A 21,907-nucleotide genomic window follows, 5' to 3' on the forward strand; every position below is an offset into this window, starting at 1 on the left:
TGTTACAGTGCGCTGTTTCAAGGCTGCCATATCTACTCCATAACAGGATGGCTGAAGCAAGCTTTGTGTACAGAGGGGCTATGTCTACACTGGCATGATTTTCCGAAAATGTTTTTAACGGAAAAGTTTTCCGTTAAAAGCATTTTCGGAAAAGCGCGTCTAGATTGGCAGGATGCTTTTCTGCAAAAGCACTTTTTGCGGAAAAGCGTCTGTGGCCAATCTAGACGCGGTTTTCCGCAAAAAAGCCCCGATCGCCATTTTCGTGATCAGGGCTTTTTTGCGGAAAACAGTACTATGCTGTCTACACTGGCCCTTTTGCGCAAAAGTCTTTCGGAAAAAGACTTTTGCCCGAACGGGAGCAGCATAGTATTTCCGGAAAAGCACTGATGATTTTACAGGAGCTCGTCAGTGCTTTTCCGAAAATTCAAGTGGCCAGTGTAGACAGCTGGCAAGTTTTTCCGCAAAATCAGGTGATTTTGTGGAAAAACTTGCCAGTCTAGACACAGCCAGGAAGTTTGTAAATTTGCTGAGCACTCTGAGACCTTTACAAGAGAGGTGCTATATAAATATTTGCCATTCACCAATCCCCCAGATTCTTTCATTCACTTTTAAGTAACTTACTTTCAGAAGCATTAGTAAAGGCTCCCAACAGGTCAAGTGTTCTAAAGTGAATTTCCACACCATTGCATTCTGCTACCCAGTGGACACAGACAATTCCATCTCAGAAAACAAGGCTTTCTTAATTGTAGGAGGGCCACTTCTTCAGAGTCCTGGTACTGGCTGCTTCTGCATAGTGTCCTGAATCACGTGTTGCTGGGAGCTCTCTCACTTTTCAGGCCAGGATTCCCAGACTTCCTGCCAGAGGCAGAAGAAAGAATCTGTGGACATTTAGAAGATGACATTAGAAGAAGTCTGATCTGGCATTCTTCATATATTCAGAACACTCATTATCTTCTAGCAGGGAATGCACAGTTGAGCCCTACACCGTGGTTTTCATAAGGCCGCTGCCAAAATTACAGCTCAATTGCTTTTTAAACTTTTTAGTAAGGCAAGGTTACAATAAAACATTAACAATCTCACATCACACCTTACTTATTTAGGACCAAGTTAATACTCAAAGATCCTGGCTAAAGATTTTGGCTTGCTGGTTGAAGAGCTCTCCTCCTCTGGGTACAGTAAAAAGAATGACCAAATTATCTCTTTGGGGCACTTCTCTTGTGTCTGTATGCGGTGTAAAGCTTTTCTATTATAATACGAACAGTCCATATTATACTATACCCCATTTTGACAGAAGTTACATTTTTCAAATAATAAGCAATATAAAGTCTTACTGTTAACAGTAAGTGAATTTGTTCTGTTTAACAATTAGACCCTTTACTGGAGCATTAAGTAAGCCGGACAGGGAATCTCTGGGAAGCTAGGCATTTTGTTATAAGATTAATCTATTTAATTTCCTCTCCAAATTGTCTAATTCCCAGCCACAACCACCACATCCAACTTGTTCCCCACAACTCCATCAATAGAGTGCCTCTCTAGTAGCAAAAACTTGATGTCTTAACTGGAATCAAATGCCATCAACACAGTATTTTATAACTTTCTTTGTGAGCTTCAAATTGAAGATGTCTGTCCTCTTTCCTCTAGATTGATTTCTTTGTCCATGTCCCCCTCCCCTCTTTTCGTGGGGGTTATTTTCTATCAACGGCTTTGCCAAACAGAATTGGGGATGTTGCTTGTTTTTTGAGGTGTCCAAGTTCAGATGCCTTAGAAGGACCTGGAGTTCAAAAAATGCCAAGCATCTGCCATCTGCAAAACAGAGCCCTTTAGAGGAGTCTCAGTTTCTCTCTCCCCTCCCCAAGCACTAGCCACTTTTGAAAGTCTGACCTCTGCCCCTTTGAATGGTTAATACAGCTTATTGGTAGTTGGCTTGCATTTGAATTACAGTTTATGGGCCTGGTTCTTTCACTTACTCCAGCTTTACAGGGGTGTGAAGGCATTGCTGGCTCCTGATTTACAGCAGTGGCAGGGAGAATTAGGTCCTCCCTTCACTCTAAATATTCTTTCCAGCCCCAGAGTATATTCCAACTGTGTTGTGTGCCAACGTTATATCCCAGCCTGTTTAACAGCTAGCAAGAGGCTCCAGTCCTGCACACACTTACAGCACATTAGTCATTCAATTGAACAAAAAAAGGACTACTCAGGGCCATAGAGTTACTCACTAGCACAAGCATTTGCATCATTGAGACCTAAAGGTGGGATCCACAAAGGTATTTAGGCACCTAAGTCGCAGTTTTGGTCCCCACTGAGCTCAGTAGGGGTACATCTACACTATCCCCCTAGTTCAAACTAGGGAGGCTAATGAGGGTGATTGAAATTGCAAATGAAGCACGGGATTTAAATATCCCGTGCTTCATTAGCATGTTCCCGGGCAGTCGCCATTTTGGAAATTGACTAGCCCGGAATAACTGCCCGCGTCTACACGCGGCAGTGAAATGGGAGTTTGAAGTAAAGCCCTTAATTCGAATTAGCTGGTAAACCTCATTCCAAGAGGAATAACAGCTAATTCAAGTCAGGGCTTTACTTCAAACTCCCGTTTCACTGCCGCGTGTAGACTTGGGCAGTTATTCTGGGCTAGTCAATTTCCAAAATGGCGACCAGCTGGGAACATGCTAATGAAGTGCAGGATATTTAAATCCCGCACTGCATTTGCAATTTCAGTCGCCCTCATTAGCCTCCCTAGTTCGAGCTAGGGGGCTAGTGTAGACATACCCTAGGTGCCTAAACCCATTCAGCACCTAAGCTTGTCAGGGTAAAACCACCCTGAGCACTTGCATTTCTGTCTCTGGCCACCCCCATTGCTGTCTCCCTCTAAGTTTCTGGAGGTCTGTCTCCTGCCTACGCCCCAGAGCAATCCACAGCGTGAGGGAAGACACATTCAACTGCCTGAGCTGGTAGGCATGCCCAGAGCCCAGCCTCCAGAACAGGAGCCCACCTTACAGCATTTGGCCCAGAGCTGGGAGGAGGAGACTTTGAGTCAGTCGTCCCCCCTCCCCCACTCTGCCAGAGCAGTGGGAGATTCTGGTGTGGGTCACCCTCTTTCTCTCTGCTCAATGACTGTTCTGTGAATGTGGGCAAGGGAAGGAAGAGGAATGGCTCTGTAGCCCAGTAGTTAGGATCACCTACCAGGGAGGGGGAGACCGTGGCTCCAGTTTTACCTGCTCCAACCCCTCATGTATCAAGAGGACAACAGGAGAGATTCAGGGAGCCTGACTGCTCTAATCACTGAGCTAAGAGTTAAGGTGGGTGGTGGCACTCTGACAATGGGCCTACTCCTGGGCTATGTAGAGTGAGGCATTCACGCTCCTACAGTCAGCATCTCCCATTAGCTAGTTTAGGCAGGGAGCCACCTAGCATGCTGGCTTGTGTGGACCTCCTCTCGCTCCCTATTCACCTAAGGGTGCTTGTGAATGGGTACACAGCTAGGCAGCTGCTGTGGGTGTTTGTGGCCTAGCAGCACCTAGCTAGTGCCCCCCATTGACAGTCCCTCCATTGCTTTGGTGGTTTCTCTCCCTGATAACTCAGCCTTCCACTGGAGCCATGGTTTTTAGTCCACCTTCTCCATCTAATCTAGGAGTCAAAACTTGCCTTTAAATGGAAACAAAAGTCCTTCCACCCTTTCTGGGGCTTTTCCTCAGTTCGGCCGGCTGCCCCTTGGGGGACTCAACACTGTTGTAGAGGATGTGTGCATCGCCTCCTTGTGGTCGATAAGGGAACCCAAGTCCCACCCTCTACTCAGAGTTCTGACCCAGCACCCTGTATTGCCCAGCTAGGACAGCTCTTTTAACCCATAGCCAGGGGTTATGGAACAATTTGTGTGGGGGGTGGGGAGAGGGGAGAAGTACTGAGAGCCAGTGAGCCAAACTGTAAACCCTGAATGTGATGGAAACCACTTCAAGCCTTGGGATACAGCAAACACCCCCAATTCCAGCCTCTATGCCTGTTGGGGCCTCTCTCAGGCCTCCCTGCTTGAAGAAATGTACTTACTTACTTTTTTCTTCTAAGCTGTTTTTTTTTAGTGCTCTGACCTTTTCTGTACTGCTGCAAGAGCGAGTGAGCTAGCTCGTGCACATGTTTGCTCTTTCTCTCTCTTCCAGCTCTTTCCCAGTGGGAAAGCTCTCCCCAGCATCAAACCTAGCTCCTTATGTACAAGAATCCCCTGATTCTTAGTTGGGGATCATCCAGTAATCAGGGTTGATCCTGTGTTCTCCCATCCATGGGGCAAGCTACCCTGTGCAACACCTACCTTAGCCTTGTTGATTGCATTGTTGTTCCTGAGATTTTTCTCGGCACATAAAAAATAGGTGTTGTGATGTTAGCATCGCAACCCCTAAATCCCTATTGAATACCATCCTGTCTATCAGACTATAATTTTTTGGGGGTGCATCTAGACAGCGGTGCTATTTCGGGATACTTGCAGTCTCCCAAAATAGCGTTTTGGCAGTGCGCCCGTTATTTCAAAATAGCTTTTGAAAGAACAGACACGCTATTCCAATGTCCCTGTAAAACCCCTTCCACTAGGATTAAGGGATGTTTCAGAATAGCTCTCTATTTAGAAATTTGGTGCTGTGTAGAGAGCGCCAAATTTCAAAATAAGCTATTTCGAAATTAACTTGAAATAAGCCTCACAATTTGCATAGCTCAAATTACATAGCTTATTTCAAGTTAAGGGCACTGTGTAGACGCACCCTTTGAGGGGGAGAGGAGTTAATGGATGATTTCCGCAATGTTAACATTTTAAAACTCCATGATAGGAGCAGATCTTCAGCAGGTCTGTATTGGCCTATGGAGCTGCATCATTGTATAGCTCCTGAGGATCTGGACCTATCTCTTTTTACTTTACAATATAGTGTATTTTTATAGTGACTTTATATTCCTATTATACCAGCCTGGCACTTAATGGCAGTACTATGAAATTCCCTAAAATATCTAATTTGCATTTGCAGGTTTTGTAAGGAAGCACATGCCATTCTTTGCTGAATTCATTCTTCCAGATATGCCATGAAAGAGTAAGCATAGTCATTTTCTTTCTATGATGTAGTCTAAATCATAAGGCTGTTTTTAATTTAAGCCATTTATAACCTCATTAAAACAACAAATATCAATGTGAGAGTGGGGGTGGTCCTGTTTCACCCAGGGTTTGTGCAGTATAAATCTTTGCCGGAAAAGAATTTGAAAGGTGTGTTTTCATTATTGGTGTTGGGCAGCTGTAATTAGTAAGTGCAGCAATGAAGATACCATGCTGCCTGGTGAGATTAGGTCAAGGATATTTGGTTATATTATGTGGTTTCTTAAATAGCAGCCATTTATTGTAACCCGGATTGATTTCATTTTTATGTTTAAAGAAATAATTCTTCATGGAGAGTTGATTGGTTTCATAAGGCAAGCAGCAGGATTTTGCAGTTTCCTGCATGGGATGATGGAAAAGACAGGCAGTCAGCAGCCTGAATTATTGTTTTTTCTTCTGATGAGTTCCCTGTTTTGTTTGTAGGTTTCTCATGCTTGGTGCTTGCCAAGTGCCCCCCTCCTCCACTCTTTAAAGTTTATGGAGTTGGCTTATGAATATAAATATGCATAACTCAAAGATGCTTTGGACAAAATATCTCATGTAACCTATCAATGTTAATGTTACAATCTGCTACTTCCGTATATTGTGTTTTGGTGCATGTGTCATTCTTGTATGTAAAGTTAGAAATATGAAGTATGAGACTGTTTATGGTTTTAAAAGTGCAAATGAGAGCCATCAATGGTGCTATGAAGCTTTAACAATTGGGCAGTCAACTTAACCACTTGAGAACTTCTTTGTTTGTCCTTGAAGTCCAAGCAGTGGTTAGTTCTGGGAAGACATGTGACCATGCCAGCTATGCATTTTCTTTTCATTTTTAGTAACTTTGATCTATTGGTTTTCATTTGCAACCACTAAAATTCTACTGTTTGTGCTTAATAAAAACACTTTTGTTTACTATCAACCCCAGTGTAAATAATTGTTATTGGGGGAGAACAATCAGGCTACGTCTACACTGCAACGCTATTTTGGGATACCAAGTATCCCAAAATAGCTATCCTGTGGGATACCTGTTTGAACAGGTAATTTTCCATGGAAGGAGTGAGAGGGGAAAAAGGAAGGATGCAGAACAAAAGATTCCCGCCTAGGGGAAAAAGTCTATTTAAGCAATGGGAAGCTATCTGTCCTTTTGTCTTTGGCTGGCATGATACACCCAAGAAGAGAGCTGGGGTACAAGTCAGAGAAAAAGATAATTTTTTATTTGAAGGCCTGCCTGAAATAAGAACAGGTTTTACGGTACATTTGCAATAAGCTTTTTAGTGTATTAGAACTAGCTATGCATTTTCTTTTCATTTTTAGTAACTTTGATCTATTGGTTTTCATTTGCAACCACTCAAATTCTACTGATAGAAATGTAGCCGTGTTAGTCTGGGGTAGCTGAAGCAAAATGCAGGACAATGTAGCACTTTAAAGACTAACAAGATGGTTTATTAGATGATGAGCTTTCGTGGGCCAGACCCACTTTTTGATCTGAGGAAGTGGGTCTGGCCCACGAAAGCTCATCATCTAATAAACCATCTTGTTAGTCTTTAAAGTGCTACATTGTCCTGCATTTTGCTTCAAATTCTACTGTTTGTGCTTAATAAAAACACTTTTGTTTACTATCAACCCCAGTGTAAATAATTGTTATCGGGGGGAGAACAATCAGGCTACGTCTACACTGCAACGCTATTTTGGGATACCAAGTATCCCAAAATAGCTATCCTGTGTCTTAAAAGCAAGCCCATTATTTCAGGCTCACTATTCCGACATCCCTGTAAACTTCATTCCATGAGACATAAGGGACATTTCGGAATAGCGAGTTATTTCGAAATAAGATCAAAATAAAATATGCAATTTGCATACCTCAATTTGCATATTCTTGTTTCAAGCTACGCTGCAGTGTAGATGCACTCACAGGATGACTCACGGTATGCCTTGTGGGATGAGGTTTACCGGGAAGGTCGACAAATGCCTTTGATGTCAACCACGGAGCATCCAGATTAGCGCGCTGAGCTGACAAACAGCTGCTCAGCTCAGTGCAGTAGCCATTTAAATTTAAATGAAGCGGCAATTATTTAAATCACCGCTTCATTTTCCTATGCCCAGTAAACAAATCTACATGGCTCTGTCGATGGAGCCATGTAGTGTAGACATACCCACAGTGTGCACATCCCTTTTTCATTGATAAAGAAGGTGAACATCTTTATGAGCTTTCTTTGGCTAGATTTATACTGCATGGTTTTTTTTGGCAGAAGATATGCAAATGGAGCATGCATTTGCATATCTCACACTCTCATTTGCATATCCTCTTCCGATCCTTTTTGTGGAAGAGGTTTTTGCGATAAAAAGCCCTCTGTAACCTGAGTGTTTAGGTGGCCATGCAGGAGAGATTCAATATCACCCAGCTGATTAGTAGAGTGCCCACAGCTAGCAGAATGCATTTCTATTGGTGGTGCACATGCATACATGCCTCAGTGCACATAACAAAATTTATCCCACACATGGATGGAAAAATTAGATCAACTTATCTAAAATTTCTAAAGAGTATGATTCCGTTATAAATCTCAGTTTAAGATGAGGGTAAATTCACGTTACTCTTGTTATTAATGCAAAGAGTCCCTGTCCTTTAAGAGCTGATACCCCAAGAATTAGACAATGTCTGATAAGTGAATAATACAGTGGGTTAAAAAAGGGGGAAAGACTGTAATATTTATGAAAACATTCACCAACATTTCATTTTGGTTTTTTAATCCAAATTCAAAAGTTTTGTTGAAATTGTGAATGTTTCTGTCCAGTTCCTGTCAATAAACAGGCAGATGGGGAGGTGAAGTGGGGTTAAGTTTATAGTAGAGACAGGTATTTCCATAAATGCTACATAACTCTGATCTCAGTAGTCACAAGTTGCCAGTCTGACTGGGTCCAGATGGTAATATTTCTATTAATGGAAATCTCCATGTCTAAGCACTCTTGCTTGGAACTGTGTATTTGATTTTTTTGTTTATTGCATCCTGTTACACTATCATGATGCCTGTAAACGGAAAAACTTCCATGAAATATTTAATATCTATATAAAAGGAATCATAGTTCATATATAAATGTAAGGATCTGTCAATGGTATCCATAGAAATTAAGACCTGGCAGCAAGATTAAGATATTGTTTGGCAGTTTACAGGGAGTGATTTGAGTTTTCAGGTTCACTGACACCCATTTTCTGCACTGTGGAAGTTAAAATCAGTTCCATTAGTGGTTTTCAAACTTTGGGTCAGGACTCCGAAGTGGGTTGCAACTAGTGTTCCCAGCAAGCTGGGCCCTTGTGCAGCCACTCAGGAGAGATTGAAATGCCTCCCAGCTGATTAGCAGAGTGCCCACAGATCGGTTTTGTTTTTACTGATGATGCACATTTGCACATGCCTCGGTGCACATAACATTTATTCCACACATGGATGGAAAAAGATTAGAGGACACATTGGTTATGAGCCTATTTTAATGGGCTCTCCAGGGCTGGCTTAGATTTGCTGGGATCTGAGGTCAAAGCCCAAGCTCCTTCAGCTCTGGCTGGTGGGGCTAAGGTTACAGGCTCCCTGCCTGCAGCTTCAGCTTTGAGCTCCCCACCGAGGACGGTGGTGTCAGACTTTGGTTTTGGTCTTGTAGTAATCTTTGTTCTCAGAAGAGGGGGTCACGGTGCAATGAAGCTTGAGAACCCCTGAACTACATCATCCTTTAGTACTGCTCTTCCTCTGTTGTACAATGATTTGATGGTGTCCTGTTATAATTACCCAGAGGGAAGGAAGATAGCTATAAATATACATGAAAAGGTCATTATTGTCAGGACAAGCCAGCCAGCGTATACGGGGTGAAGAGAATACTGGATAATTGCACTCGCCGTACATTTTAAAACCAGCCCTTAGAGAAATGTTTGTGTTCCTTGAGGGCGACGGGAGGGGTTAGAAGCATCAAAGGGAAAGGACAGCCATCAGGAGGAGTTTGATAGAAGAGTGATCTGAGCACAGTGCGTGCGGGAGCTGCATTTCGTTTACATGCATTATTTTGAAAGCCTCAGGATAGTTTGAGTTAATCTTGTTTCATGAGCAGTGGTTGAGTTCCTACATGCTACATTAGATCATCTTGTCACAGCCTCATCACAGAGCCCTTGTGCACCTCATCATGTGCACCCGTAAAAATACCACTCTGAATAGCATACTCATAGGCTGTAGACTTCACTGCACATTTCCCTGATCCAACTCCCTTCAAAGTCAATGAAAGAGTCCCAAGGGTGAGAATCTTAGAGTAGAGCAGCTGTAGCGGTTTTTATCTCAGTGGCATCCTAGCTCAGCCCTCAGCAGATCAAGATGACACTTGCATTAGCATCTTTCCTAGCCTCACTGTACGAGGCAAAGTGACTCCATGTAGCTGGGATGTGATTTGCAGAGGGTGCAGTAAATGAGAGAAAGACATCCCTCATTGAATCGGGTGTAGCAAGTAAAATCTAAGATGTTTCTCAGCTCTTTGATAAGCTCCATTAAGATGCATTACGTTTTGAATGTTTTTTCCCCCTAAATAAAACTGTGGCTTCTTTCAGACTCCACTGTGGCTGATTGGGAGTGGAAGGAAAGGTGGAGGATGTGGCGGTTAATGTCAGGCTCCATGTAAATCTGAACTGCCTTCTAGCAGGGAGCGCTCTGGTACATCCCACTAGCCAGAGGGTGTGTGAGAAGTTCACTGTCTGGCTCGGCTCCTGGAGAATCTAACAGTTGCCAAAGGGCATAATGCATTAGCCAGCCAGTCACAGGGGTTTCACTGTCTGCTCTGGCAGCTTGAAACCATCCCTGTTCACCCATAGGCAGAGGAGTGCTGGATGGTTTTAATCACAACTTCTTATTTCCCAGCAGTGTCCACAGTCTTTGAGTTTCACTGACATACCTGTTAATGTACATTCCCTGGCAGATAATACCCCTGGCGGACGAGGTGTTCGAAGACGTAGGAGTAGGGGAGAAAAGTAGTAATGTATGCAGGGAAGAAAAGGAGCTTCCCTTAAACAGATTAGAGATGGGCGTGTCTACCCAGTGAGCAAATGCTGAGACAGAGAATGGGCTAAATGTGGATGCAGTGACTTGAGCCATCCCATTATCTGTTCCATTAAGCTTATTGGGCTCTAGCTGTTTTAGATCCTGCCTTTCATACAGGCAGTCCAGAGATTTCCTTAGTTCTTTTGGCCCAGACACTATGAGCTGGCAGGTTTTGCATAAAAAAAGCCTCCGCCTGAGCTCACTAGATATATATACAGGGATTTTCTAAAGCTACACCAAATTGTAAGGTCTAAGGTTTTAAACTGCAACTTATTGTGATCCTTGTCAATCTTTGCAATCTGTGTAACTCTCAAACTTACTGTAAACTGCAACTTTGTAATCTTTGTAACATGAAGCCACCTTGCTTGTAACTTTCTCTAAGCTGCATTCTCCCCTGAGTGAATGGAGAGAGAATGTGAGTGTGTTTGAAGAAGACTTGGAACAATGGAGCACATTTCAATGAGTCGTCACAGTCTGGGCATGCTCCTTGCTGGATAAAGGGAAGTCTGGGCATGCTCCCTGATGATGAGGTGAATGAGTCACAGGGGCTATTCAGACACTATATGGCTGTGTCTAGACTGGCAAGTTTTCCCGCAAAATCTTCTGATTTTGCGGAAAAACTTGCCAGCTGTCTACACTGGCCGCTTGAATTTCCGGAAAAGCACTGAAGATCTCATATAAGATCACCAGTGCTTTTCCAGAAATACTATGCTGCTCCCGTTTGGGCAAAAGTCTTTTTCCGAAAGACTTTTGCCCAAAAGGGCCAGTGTAAACAGAACAGTAGTGTTTTCCACAAAAAAGTCCCGATCGCGAAAATGGCGATCGGGGCTTTTTTGCGGAAAACCGCGTCTAGATTGGCCACAGACGCTTTTCCGCAAAAAGTGCTTTTGCGGAAAAGCATCCTGCCAATCTAGACGTGCTTTTCCGAAAATGCTTTTAACGAAAAACTTTTCCGTTAAAAGCATTTTCGGAAATTCATGCCAGTCTAGACGTAGCCTATAAAGAGAAGGAGCACATGTGAGACTCTCTCTTTTTTCCTTCCACTGATCCTGAGAAGCTCTTCTCCAATGTCTTTCCTCCTGACCAGCTTCCCCAGCCATGATGAGCAGACAGACCCTCCAGGATCCACATGCCTTGGTTCCTTCTGCAACCCATGTCTGTGTAAGTGTGTGATTTGCCTGAGGGCAGGAATGAATGAGTGTGAATGAGTGAATGAATGGAGGGGTGTGTGCTTGCTTGATTGTCTGTGTGTGTGAGAGAGAGAGAGAGAGAGAGAGAAAGTTCTATCTTCTTTAGCTTAAACCTTTGGTGGCTGCTTTCTCCTCTGTAGTTTTATCTAGTAGAAATAAGCCTATACTAGTGTAACCCTAGGTGGTCTCCAGTGAGAATATTTTTGGGGTAACAGCAGGTACGGATGTGTTCAATCATATTGCATTCTGCCTTTTCGTCTCTGCCTTTCAGTGTCTCCTCATTCAGGGCATGTTCCCAGTAATCTACATTTCCCCCTTTTTTCCTGTTATTAAAGTCTCAGGAGCCGCGCTTACAAACTATCAGTAGAAGATGATTACGAAGTCCAAAGGAAAGTACTTTACAGCATGACATTGATATAATACAGTTCTGTAAAATGGTGTTATTTCAATAACTGGAATGATGAGAAAATAAGTATGAAAGAAAATGCAGAATGAAAGAAGAGATCCCTTTCACTGTAACGCTACAGACATAACCACATAAGACTGAGAAGCAACATTGTCTAGTGGTTAGGTCACTAGATTAGGACTCAGAAGAGAAAGCATTTATTATCTCTGACAGAGCATGTCACTTCATCTCTGTTTCCTCCCCCATCCTTTGTCTGTTTTGGGTGTTTAGGTAGTAAGCGCTTGGAGGCAGGGACTGTCTCATGCTCTGTGCATAGGTGCCTACTTTGTGGGTGCTCTTGGGCTGGAGCATCCATAGAGAAAAATTAGTGCGTGCTGAGCACCCACCCAACACCAAGCTCCCCCATTTGTCTTCCTTTCCCCTAGCTCCTCCTATCCACTGGTGGCCTCTCTGGCCAACTCCTCCCTTGTCCTCCTAGATCTTCTGGAGTGCCACAAACAGCTGATTCAGAACATTCAGGAAGACCCAGGAGGGAAGAAGAGGAGCAGGGATGAGGCATGCTCAGGTGAGGAGGTGGGGAAGGGGACTTGGAAGAAAGGGTAGAATGACAGCAGGGCAGGTGTGGAGCAGGGGTGGGCAGAGGTGGAGCAGGAGAAGGGGGGTCAAGTAACCCCTAGCTAGAAGTGTGTTCGTGCCTATGGCTGTGTGTGTACGGTGCTCTAGCTCCAATCTCAGTTGAGTCCTCTTGGCATTATGCATCGATGCTAATGATGGGTTCTGCTCAATAATGGTCCAAAGCAGCATGGACTGATGCATTTTCATTTTCATCATCTGAGTCAGCAGGTTGATTTTCCTTTTTTGTTGTTCAGGTTCTGTAGTTTCTGCATCAGTGTTGCTTTTTTAAGGCTTCTGAAAGCATGCCCCGTGTCTTGTCCTTCACATTTTGGAAGGCACTTCAGATTCTTAAACTTCGCGGCATGTGCTATAGCTATCTTTAGAAATCTCACATGGGTACTTTGCATTTTGTCAGCGCTGCAGTGAAAGTGTTCTTAAAACAAACTATGTGCTAGCAGGATAATCACCCAACACTGCTATAACATGAAATATACGGCAGAGTGCAGGTAAAACAGAGCAAAGACATATCATCATCAACAACAACCATGGGCTCAATGCCTGTTGGTGTTCGATGCCTCTCTCACTATTTCCTTCCATCTTTCCCTGTCCAGTGCGGAGTGGCTTAGTTTCTGTAGACTAGCTCCCCACCAATCTACTATGTCATCTACCCATTCTCTGTGGGGTTTGCCTCTCCTATTCGGACCATCCATTATGCCGAATACCAAGGTCTTAACTTTTCGCTCGTCGTTCATTCTGCAGATATGCCCAAATAGCTGTAACTTCCGTTGTATTACCTTCTGCAGTAGGTTTTTTTTTGGCTGTATCTTCTTATAGAATTCCTCATCGGTGACCTTATGCATCCTTCCTATTCTCAGGATCTTTCTATAACAACTCCTCTCGAACGCCAATATCCTTCTCTTCGAATCTTTCATTATCACTCATGTCTCACATCAGTACAACATGCTGCTAAATACACATGTTTTCAAGACACTCAGCTTCATTCCTAAGCTAATTGCTTTACTTTTCCAGATTTTATCCATTTCCTTCAAACTCGCTCTTGCTTTTACTATTCTAGTCACTATTTCCTTCTTACAGTAGATCAAACATCATGTTGCTCCCCAAAGACATACAGTTCCAGGGTTGTCAACCATCAGTAAATTTACGGACAGCGCGTAAAAAGTTAGCCGAAATTGGACATGTCTAAAGTCTGTAAAAAAATTTAGGTGTCCGTAAATTTCGTAAAAGTGCAATATAATTTCAAAAAACAGCAATTATTCTATAGCAATTAAATTTCTTCTGTGCTGCTTCAGCCATTTTACTGTGGAGCAGCGAAAATTTGACATTTCAGTTGTTTATTTAGATCAATGGAAAACTTCCAGGACCATGACTAACTAAATGAAAGTGATTTAAATAGCAGATTGTTCTTGGGATGTATGAATGCCAATGATTAGTTTTCACTTTTGGCCATTTATGTCATCTTAATATAGTATAAAAATTATGTCCGTAAAAAAATTTGTCTGTCCGTAAATTTTTCCCATTTTGTCCATAAATGAAATTTCTGTGGGTTGCAACCCTCTACAGTTCTCCCCTAAGGAGTCTGATCACAAATTGAATTAACACATTATTTTTAATGAACATCATCATCCTGGAAACATGTCCTCTGGAATGGTGGTCAAACATATCAGGGCTGTTACCTTGCAATGCCAGTAACAAAAGTGCCAGGCAAACGCCTGTTCTCACTTTCAAGAGACATTATCAATAACCAAGCAGCAATATCTGCCATAGATGTAAACAAATATACACTTAAATGATAGTCAGAGAGCTTACAGTGATAAAAAAAAAAGAGCTTAAGAAGGTCCAGATACAACAGTCCAATCCTTGGGTGTAGAAATTTGCACCCTCAGGGGTCCATTTGCAACATCAGGGCTGTGTGATTTGCTCATTAGATTAGATTATCTCTGATTTAAGTTTATCAAGCCATTACCTACTTGTGCACTTTTATGGTCTTGTATCATGTCCATAAAAGTTTTCCATTAAAATTATGGTGCCCTTTGGAGTCACATAGTTTAGGCATTCAATCAGGCATTAATTTGGTTGAATTTCTGTCTAATGTCATGGGTGCTTGGAATGCATGGATTTATACAGATATAAATAAAGACATTCCCTTATAAAAACCTTTGGGAGTTTTCAGTGCTGTTTTTTTTTTCTAAGAAAAAAAAAGGGTATGCATCCTCTGTAAGCTACTTTTTAACAATTTCAGGAGGATCATGTGAGGTAGTAACCACTTGCCCAGTTCATTATGTAAGTCATTTTTTATGTTGAATAACAAAGATGCCAAAAATCTCATTAGGAGCAGAGTCCAATACTGCATGTCCTTTGTGATTTCACTGGGAATTTCACATTGCTGCTGTCTTGGAAGATCAGGCCCTAATTAGGTCTCAAGTATTTTATGCAGAGAGAGGAAAATAAGCTGGCATTGGGAACAAGATTACACTTGAGCTGGGATTTGTTTCAAGAACACTAGCATCACAGAAGCATTACTAGATGGAGATGGTAAAAATGTGAATGATGGACAAAATATAAAAGTATGCAATAAATGTCTTTGTTCTGTGTTAGGGAAGAAGCAGACTAAGATACAAGCAGATTTGTACTTGTATCAAATGATGGAAGTACTTTCCAATCCATTAGTAACTAAGAAGTCTGTTAAACAGCATCTACTAGGAATGCACATTTAAATCATGGGCCTGGATAATTTATGCCCAATAGTCCTTAAAGAGTTGGCTAAGGAGATCTGTAGCTCACAGATGTTAATGTTTAATAAACCTAGGAATACCAGAAAAATTCCAGAGGACTGGAAAAGTATTGTGCCAATATTCAGAAAGAGTTGGTGCGTTGACATAGATAGTTATTGGCCACTTAGTCTGACACCAATAGCAGGCAAAACGATGGTAAAGTTGATACAGGATTCCATTAATAAAATATAAAAGGATGGGACTATAATTCATGCCATTGAACATGGTTTTATTAAAATGTAGATACTGTCAAACAAATCTGATTTAATTGTTATGAGGTTATAAATGTAACTTTGTAGATGTGGGCATTTGACTTATTACTATGTGACATTCTCATGAAAATTAGCATCATACAACATATAGCACACATTCAATGGATTAAGGAGTTGGCTAACTGACAGACTTCAAAAAGTAGTTGTCAATGGGAACCATCATCAAAGGGGGATGTTGCTAGTAGAGTACTACAAGGATCCATTCCAGACTTGATGCTATTTACTTTTTTCAATGATCAGAAAGTAAATATAAAATCCCTGCTGATAAAATTTGAAGATGATACAAAAAATGACAGAATGGTAGGTAATATTGAGGACAGAGTTTGGTTAAAATGGGCCTGTTCTAACCAAATGCATTTGAATACACCCAAATGCAAGGCATCTAAGAACAAAGACTGATGACCATATGTAAGGGTAATGCCTTTTTCTGTAGCCATATTGGAAGGCCTATAGCCATACTGAAAGGCCTACAGCCTAAGGCCTTTATCTGCAGCCAGACTGAAAGAGCAGCAGCCATTAGCTGACAGCAGTTATTAAGCAAAATAAAAATAAAAAACCCCAGCATGGCCCCTTTAAGAAGAGGTTTTTGCCGGCAGCCATCTTGTTTTTCTGCTCCAGTCACAAGATTGCTCCCCTGTGGAACCAGGTAAGTGGGGGGTGAGGGGGCCCGGTGGGAGATCCGGGGGGCCCAGGGGCTGGGCTCAGTTGTTGAATGTGTGTAGGGTTGCCAGGTGTCCAGTATTTTCACCTCCTGGCAAGGAAAAAATCAGAAAATACCGGACATTTCAGGTGTCCGGTATTTTCTGATTTTTTTTACTGGACAGGAGGCGAAAATACCGGACTATCTGGGTCAATACTGGACACCTAGCAACCCTACATCTAAATCACATTAAAATAGTGTAACATCAGGCTGTTAAAAAGGAGACCCTGTCCTAATGGCACCCACTATCACTAGCTAAAGAAACCGATCTCAGGATGGTTAAAGAAAAGTTAGTTTGATAGCATTTTGTCCGGCAAGACACTACTTCTTAATAGGAAAAACTTAAAAACCAACAAATATTCTGGGTAGCACTTTCTAGACTAACAAAACAGGTAACATGAGCTTTCGTGGGCACAGCCCATTTCTTCAGATGACCAATTTTGGTCCCCACTTCCCTGTTGCTGTCTGTATGATCTCAGTCTGATTTTAATTGTTTCTGTCTGCTTTATAATTAATTTTGCTAGGTGTAAATGAGTTAAGATGGTGGAATATAACTGATTAGGGAATTTTGTTATAGTATATTAGGACTGGTTAGTAACGTTTTAGTAAAATGATTGGTTATGGTATAGCTAAGCAGGACTCAGGTTTCTCTATATACACTGGGGTCCAAGAAGGAGACCAGTGGGAGATGAAAGGAAGGAACGGAGGAATAAGAAGGAAAGACCTGGAAGAAGAACTCACCTCCATGACACAGCCTAAGATCAGAGCTGCTAAGAATCCTCTGCATGACCATGATGTGCAGCAACCAGAATCCAGTTGAGACTGACCTTGCCTGTCCAACAAGGGAAGTTCATCTACTTGATTAGGAATGGTGTACATGGCATTGTAGGCTGAGCATGTATATTCTGCTTGCTTGGTAATTGTTAATAAATAGAGTGTAAGGACATTACTGTGGAAGGCTCTTTCACTGGTAAAAAGTCCTACAAACCTACAGGAAGTTACGCCCTGAGCTCTAGAAATTGGGGAAGGGTGGGGATTTAAATTAACAGGTTACACCTTGAGCCCTAGAAACTGGGTAAAGGCGTGTGCTCCTAGAGTGTGGGAGTTAACAGAGAATTTTGTGAGGATAACACATATCAACTGAACAGAGGCATGTATCGTGGAAACAGACACTTCTGTGGTGATAGTGAATAAGCAATTGGACTTGAGCACCCAGTGTGATTCTGTGACCAAAAGGGCAAACAGAATCGTTGAATGTATAGCTGGAGGAATAAGGAAGTGAATGTATCCTCTCTACGTGGCATTGATGGGACCCATTCTAGAATACTGCATGGAATTTGAGTGGTCACATTTTTTAAAAGGATGTTAAAATTGGAGAGAATGCAAAAATGATTCCTGGGGTGGAGAAAGTCCCTTATTGTGGAACAGTAAAGAGTTCAATCTATTCATAAAAAAAAAGAGTGAAGAGGTGACTTAGTTATAATTTCTCACAGGGAGAAAATACTGGATACAAAGAGCTCTTCAGTCTATAGGAGAAAGGAAGAACAAGAACCAATGGCTGGAAGTGGAAACCAGATAAATTCAAATTCAAATTAGACACTGATTTTTAACAGTGAGGGTGACTAATCACTGGAACAAGTTACCAAAGGCAGTAGTGGAGTCTCCGTCTTGTGAAATCTCAGTCAAGGCAGGCTGCCTTTCTGGATGAAATGCTTTAGTCAAACGCAAATTATTGGGCTCAGTGTGGGAATCACGGGGTGAGATGCTAAGGCAGGATAGGCAAGAAACAGCCCTTAGGCATGATGCAGCTAACCCTGGTGAACCGTGTCTAGCCTGCAGGCCTTGTGCTAAGCCCTGTCAGAGACAGGAGGTTGGATTAGATTGGGGGAGGAGGGGAACCTTTTTTAGGTCGAGGGCCGCTGATGTGGCCCCCGACTGAGAATGAAAAAGACACTCCTCACATTCCCTCACACGCTGGAACCTCGGGGGCAGGGGGCAGCCTGGTAGATTTTGTGTGCGGGAGGAGGGAGGGCTAGAGTGCCAGTGCGGGCTCCCCAATGCTGGGGTGGGCCCTGGGCCCTCAGGGCTGGATCCAGGCAAGCCAGGGGCCACATGAGGTTCCCCACCCCTGGATTAGATGTTGCAAGGATCCCTTCTGGGGACTCTGTGGAAAGCAGTTTATGTGAGATTTTAATCCAAAAAATGAAAGCAGTCACCCAACAGCATCTGTTATTGTACTATTTTAGCAATCCTAGCCCAAAAAGTTGTGAAAATGGCTTTTGCTGTATCATTTAGAGGGTGGTACCTAAACCTGAAAATATACCCCATCTACTTTTGGTTCCAATCCAAACTAGAATCATTGGGAAGGTTTGGATCAAGCCATTCCAATCTGAAATCTCCCATCAACACTCATCAGAATGCAAAAAAAAAAAAAAAAAAAGATTGGGGGTTTTAGACTATCAAAACCAGCAAAACTGGGAATGGACAGACTAATATAGACTGACTCTCTCTATGAGTTAAATTAACAGACACACACACACAAAACAGGAGAATTCTCAACCCTGAGACCTCACCCTCAGAATTTCTCAGAGGATTTGTTTTCCCTCCTTTCTCGCTCTCTCTTTTTTTTTTCTTTTTTGGTACATTCGGGCCAAATTGTATACTGGCATCAATAGGTGTAATTCCATGTAAGTTATTTACATCAGCAAAGGCGTTGACCATTTGAATATATATTTCCCTACAAAAAGAAGAAAACAAATTACAATACAGTTACCACTAGTGTCTGGTAATTGTTCTTTTACAATCTGTGAAAGATCTACAGACTATTAGGGGCCAATAAGCCATGAAATAATTAAACCAGGAACAAGAGAAGGAGAGGACAGGAACAGCAAAGTCACATGAAGAAAACCAAATTCATTCACAAAATTAAAAACTAAAATACTTTCTATGTTCATATTTTACTGTAGTAAAAAGAATGCAGATCTAAATACAATCTCTTTACTAATAATGGATTTGGTCAAAAGTTTATAAATCTCTGGGCATGTCTAAACTACATCCCTCTTTCGAAAGAGGGATGTAAATTAGGCAGATCAAAAGTGCAAATGAAGTAGAGATTTAAATATCCCACACTTCATTTGCATAATTGCATCACAGCGTTCTTTCGAAAAAGAGTAGTTTGAAAGTGAAACCGTCATCTAGACATGGTTCTTTCGATTAAAAAAACCCTCCTTTTTTGAAAGATCCTGTATTGCTCAAAAAATGAGTAGTACCGGATCTTTCAAAAAAGGGTTTTTTTTTTAAAGAACCGCGTCTAGATGGCGATTTCACTTTCAAAATACTCTTTTTCGAAAGAACATTATGAGGCAATTATGCAAATGAATCACAGGATATTTAAATCCCTGCTTAATTTGCACTTTTGATCTGCCTAATTTACATCCGTCTTTTGAAAGAGGAATGTAGTTTAGATATAGCCTCTATGGGCTTTAAATTGAGGAAGCCACTGACGTTTATGATTGTAATACAGAAACTTTCTCTCTCTATTATTTGGAATAGAATAGGAATGAATGTGGGGAAGTGAAATCCTGCCTCCATTGAAGTCAATAGCTAAACTTCCATTCACTTCAATTGGGCCAAGTTTTTACCATCAGTGTCCTTGGTTAATACACATACTCTACTGTGTTTGAAGTGGGGTTAGGGTTGCCAGGTGTCCGGTTTTGAACCGGACAGTCCAGTATTTGAACTTTTTGTTTGGGAAAAAAATTGGGAAAATATAAAGGAGAAAATATAAATGTCCAGTATTTTCTAAATAAGATGTAATGTAGATTGTGATGTAATGTCAAGTGTGTCCAGTATTTTTGTTGAAACCATCTGGCAACCCTAAGTGAGGTTTTATCTAGAGCCTTAGCTATTTAGAGCAGGGGTAGGGAACCTACCTTAGGTAGGTAACCCAAAGCCCAGGGGCCAGATGCCTGCATCCGGCCTCTGAAGCTCAGGGCTCCCTCTCCCCCCAGCATTGGGAAGCCCACGGTGGCACTCCAGCCCCCTCTCCCTCAGCAGGGCTGGAGCACACAAAATCTACTAGCCTGGGCCCACCTAGGCTCTGGGGTGCAAGGGGAATGTGGGGAGTGCCTTTCTGCCTGATTTTTCTGTGGGTCAGTGGCCTCTGACCCACACAAGGTTCCCCATCCCTGATTTAGAGGGAAACATAGGTCAGAGGGACTTACAATTACATCTACCAGCTGTGGTTTGGTGTTCAGGCTTATGGCTCTCACTGTGATTCTCCTGCGCCAGGTAGAGAGACTCCTGAATACCTCATGACAGCAGGGAAGCAGGTAAAGCAGCGTGCTTTTATTCACCAGGAAATGCACCAGTGCAGTTATGTTGTGGAAGGCTGGTACTTTTGTGTATGGGATCCTCCACATTCCAGCTCTCCGCTTGGACAGCAGGAGGTCAGCACTCATTTACCCCTAAATGTCTTCTAATATCCCAGTAAGCCATACAAGTGCCTTCAGTTAGCCATGTGCAATCTCTGCACTCCCTGGTGTTTCCTGGGTATTAGTGAGGGCAATATTTACCTATAGTTTCCTGCTTGGTTAAAAGATCCCGATGCAGGTCGACTTGTTCCTGGCTGTCTTTCTTCACAGCTTTTGGTTGGTTACTTTGATTTCTTGGCATTCAGGGGTGCTGGTGACTCACCTGGGTTAGGTGTCATCCAGGTGGTGACGTAGCCCTGGAAAGCTTCCCCTCAGTATTGCTGCACTTGGGAGACAGAGACAAAGGAACCTGTAAATGCTAAACCTACCCAGGAAGAGGAGAGGCTTAGCAGCCATGTCTGCGGACTTTAGCGTGAGCCCTGCATAATGGCAGGGGCAGAGCAGCTTCAGGCCCGACAGACGAATGCCCCAGCCAGAAACCTGGGATGCAGTTGCTGAGAGCAGATGGAAACAGAGGAGGCTGCTCAGGGAAGGAAGCAGAACCTCCAGAGATTGCCACAAAAGGGTCCAATCCTGCAAGGTTCAGGTCACCACTGCAAGGTGCTGAATGCCCTCAACTCCCAGAGATCTCAGTGAGAGCTGAGGCGGGAAGGTGCCTGGCTCCCCATGAAATCAATGGGAGTCAGGGCCTAAACACCTTTGTGGAGCTGGGCCTCAGCACCTGGCAGGATCAGGCACAACATGATTAGGGTCAGAAGCACCAGGTTAGAGAAGACAGAAATAAGAGAAAACAATGGGAGTAGACAGGGGAAGATCAGCTAGAGAGCACATCAGAGAGAATTAACCGTGTGGGGATGAGCTAATTCAAGGGGCGAAGACCTCTGGGAAGCCTACTGTAAACACTAAATGGGAAATCAATGTGGTGGATGGTATTTGATCAGTAGCCTTAAGCAGGCGGGCTGCAGCCTGATCAGATCATACAACAGTTCATTAATGGTCGGACCCAACTGTCACCAACATCTGTGACGACCCCTCCCCCCATGCCACATTGACTTAAGTGGTGCAGAACAAATTCTGACAGCACAAGGCAGCTGCCCTTTGGCTCAGTACTTTTTCTTTTGACTTGGTGAGGGTCGGTGCTCACTTTGCCCTTTTCCTAACTGTGGAGCTGCATCAAAGAGCTGCATGCTTGGGGGCAAACGGATCTAAGCTGAGTACATGCGGGGAAGAAGCACCCAGCAATGCTTCACACAGACGCTGCTGCTGAGAAGTGGGGGATGGCCAGACTGTAACTACAGTTTCAGACTGGCAAGAACACATGGAAATCTTATT

The 21,907-nt window shown here is 42.8% G+C and overlaps 1 long non-coding RNA gene across 1 annotated transcript; it reads right to left on the bottom strand.

Annotated features, from left to right (window-relative positions):
• Nucleotides 1-291: 291 nt before the first annotated feature.
• Nucleotides 292-20,904, bottom strand: LOC112547372 (uncharacterized). Its single transcript, XR_003091112.2, has 3 exons — nt 20,717-20,904; nt 18,716-18,879; nt 292-878 (listed from the first exon to the last, which is right to left on the bottom strand). It is a non-coding gene; the product is annotated as an uncharacterized LOC112547372 (long non-coding RNA).
• Nucleotides 20,905-21,907: the final 1,003 nt, after the last annotated feature.

The sequence above is a fragment of the Pelodiscus sinensis genome, chromosome 4, assembly GCF_049634645.1.
Source record: "Pelodiscus sinensis isolate JC-2024 chromosome 4, ASM4963464v1, whole genome shotgun sequence".
Lineage (NCBI taxonomy): Eukaryota > Metazoa > Chordata > Testudines > Trionychidae > Pelodiscus > Pelodiscus sinensis.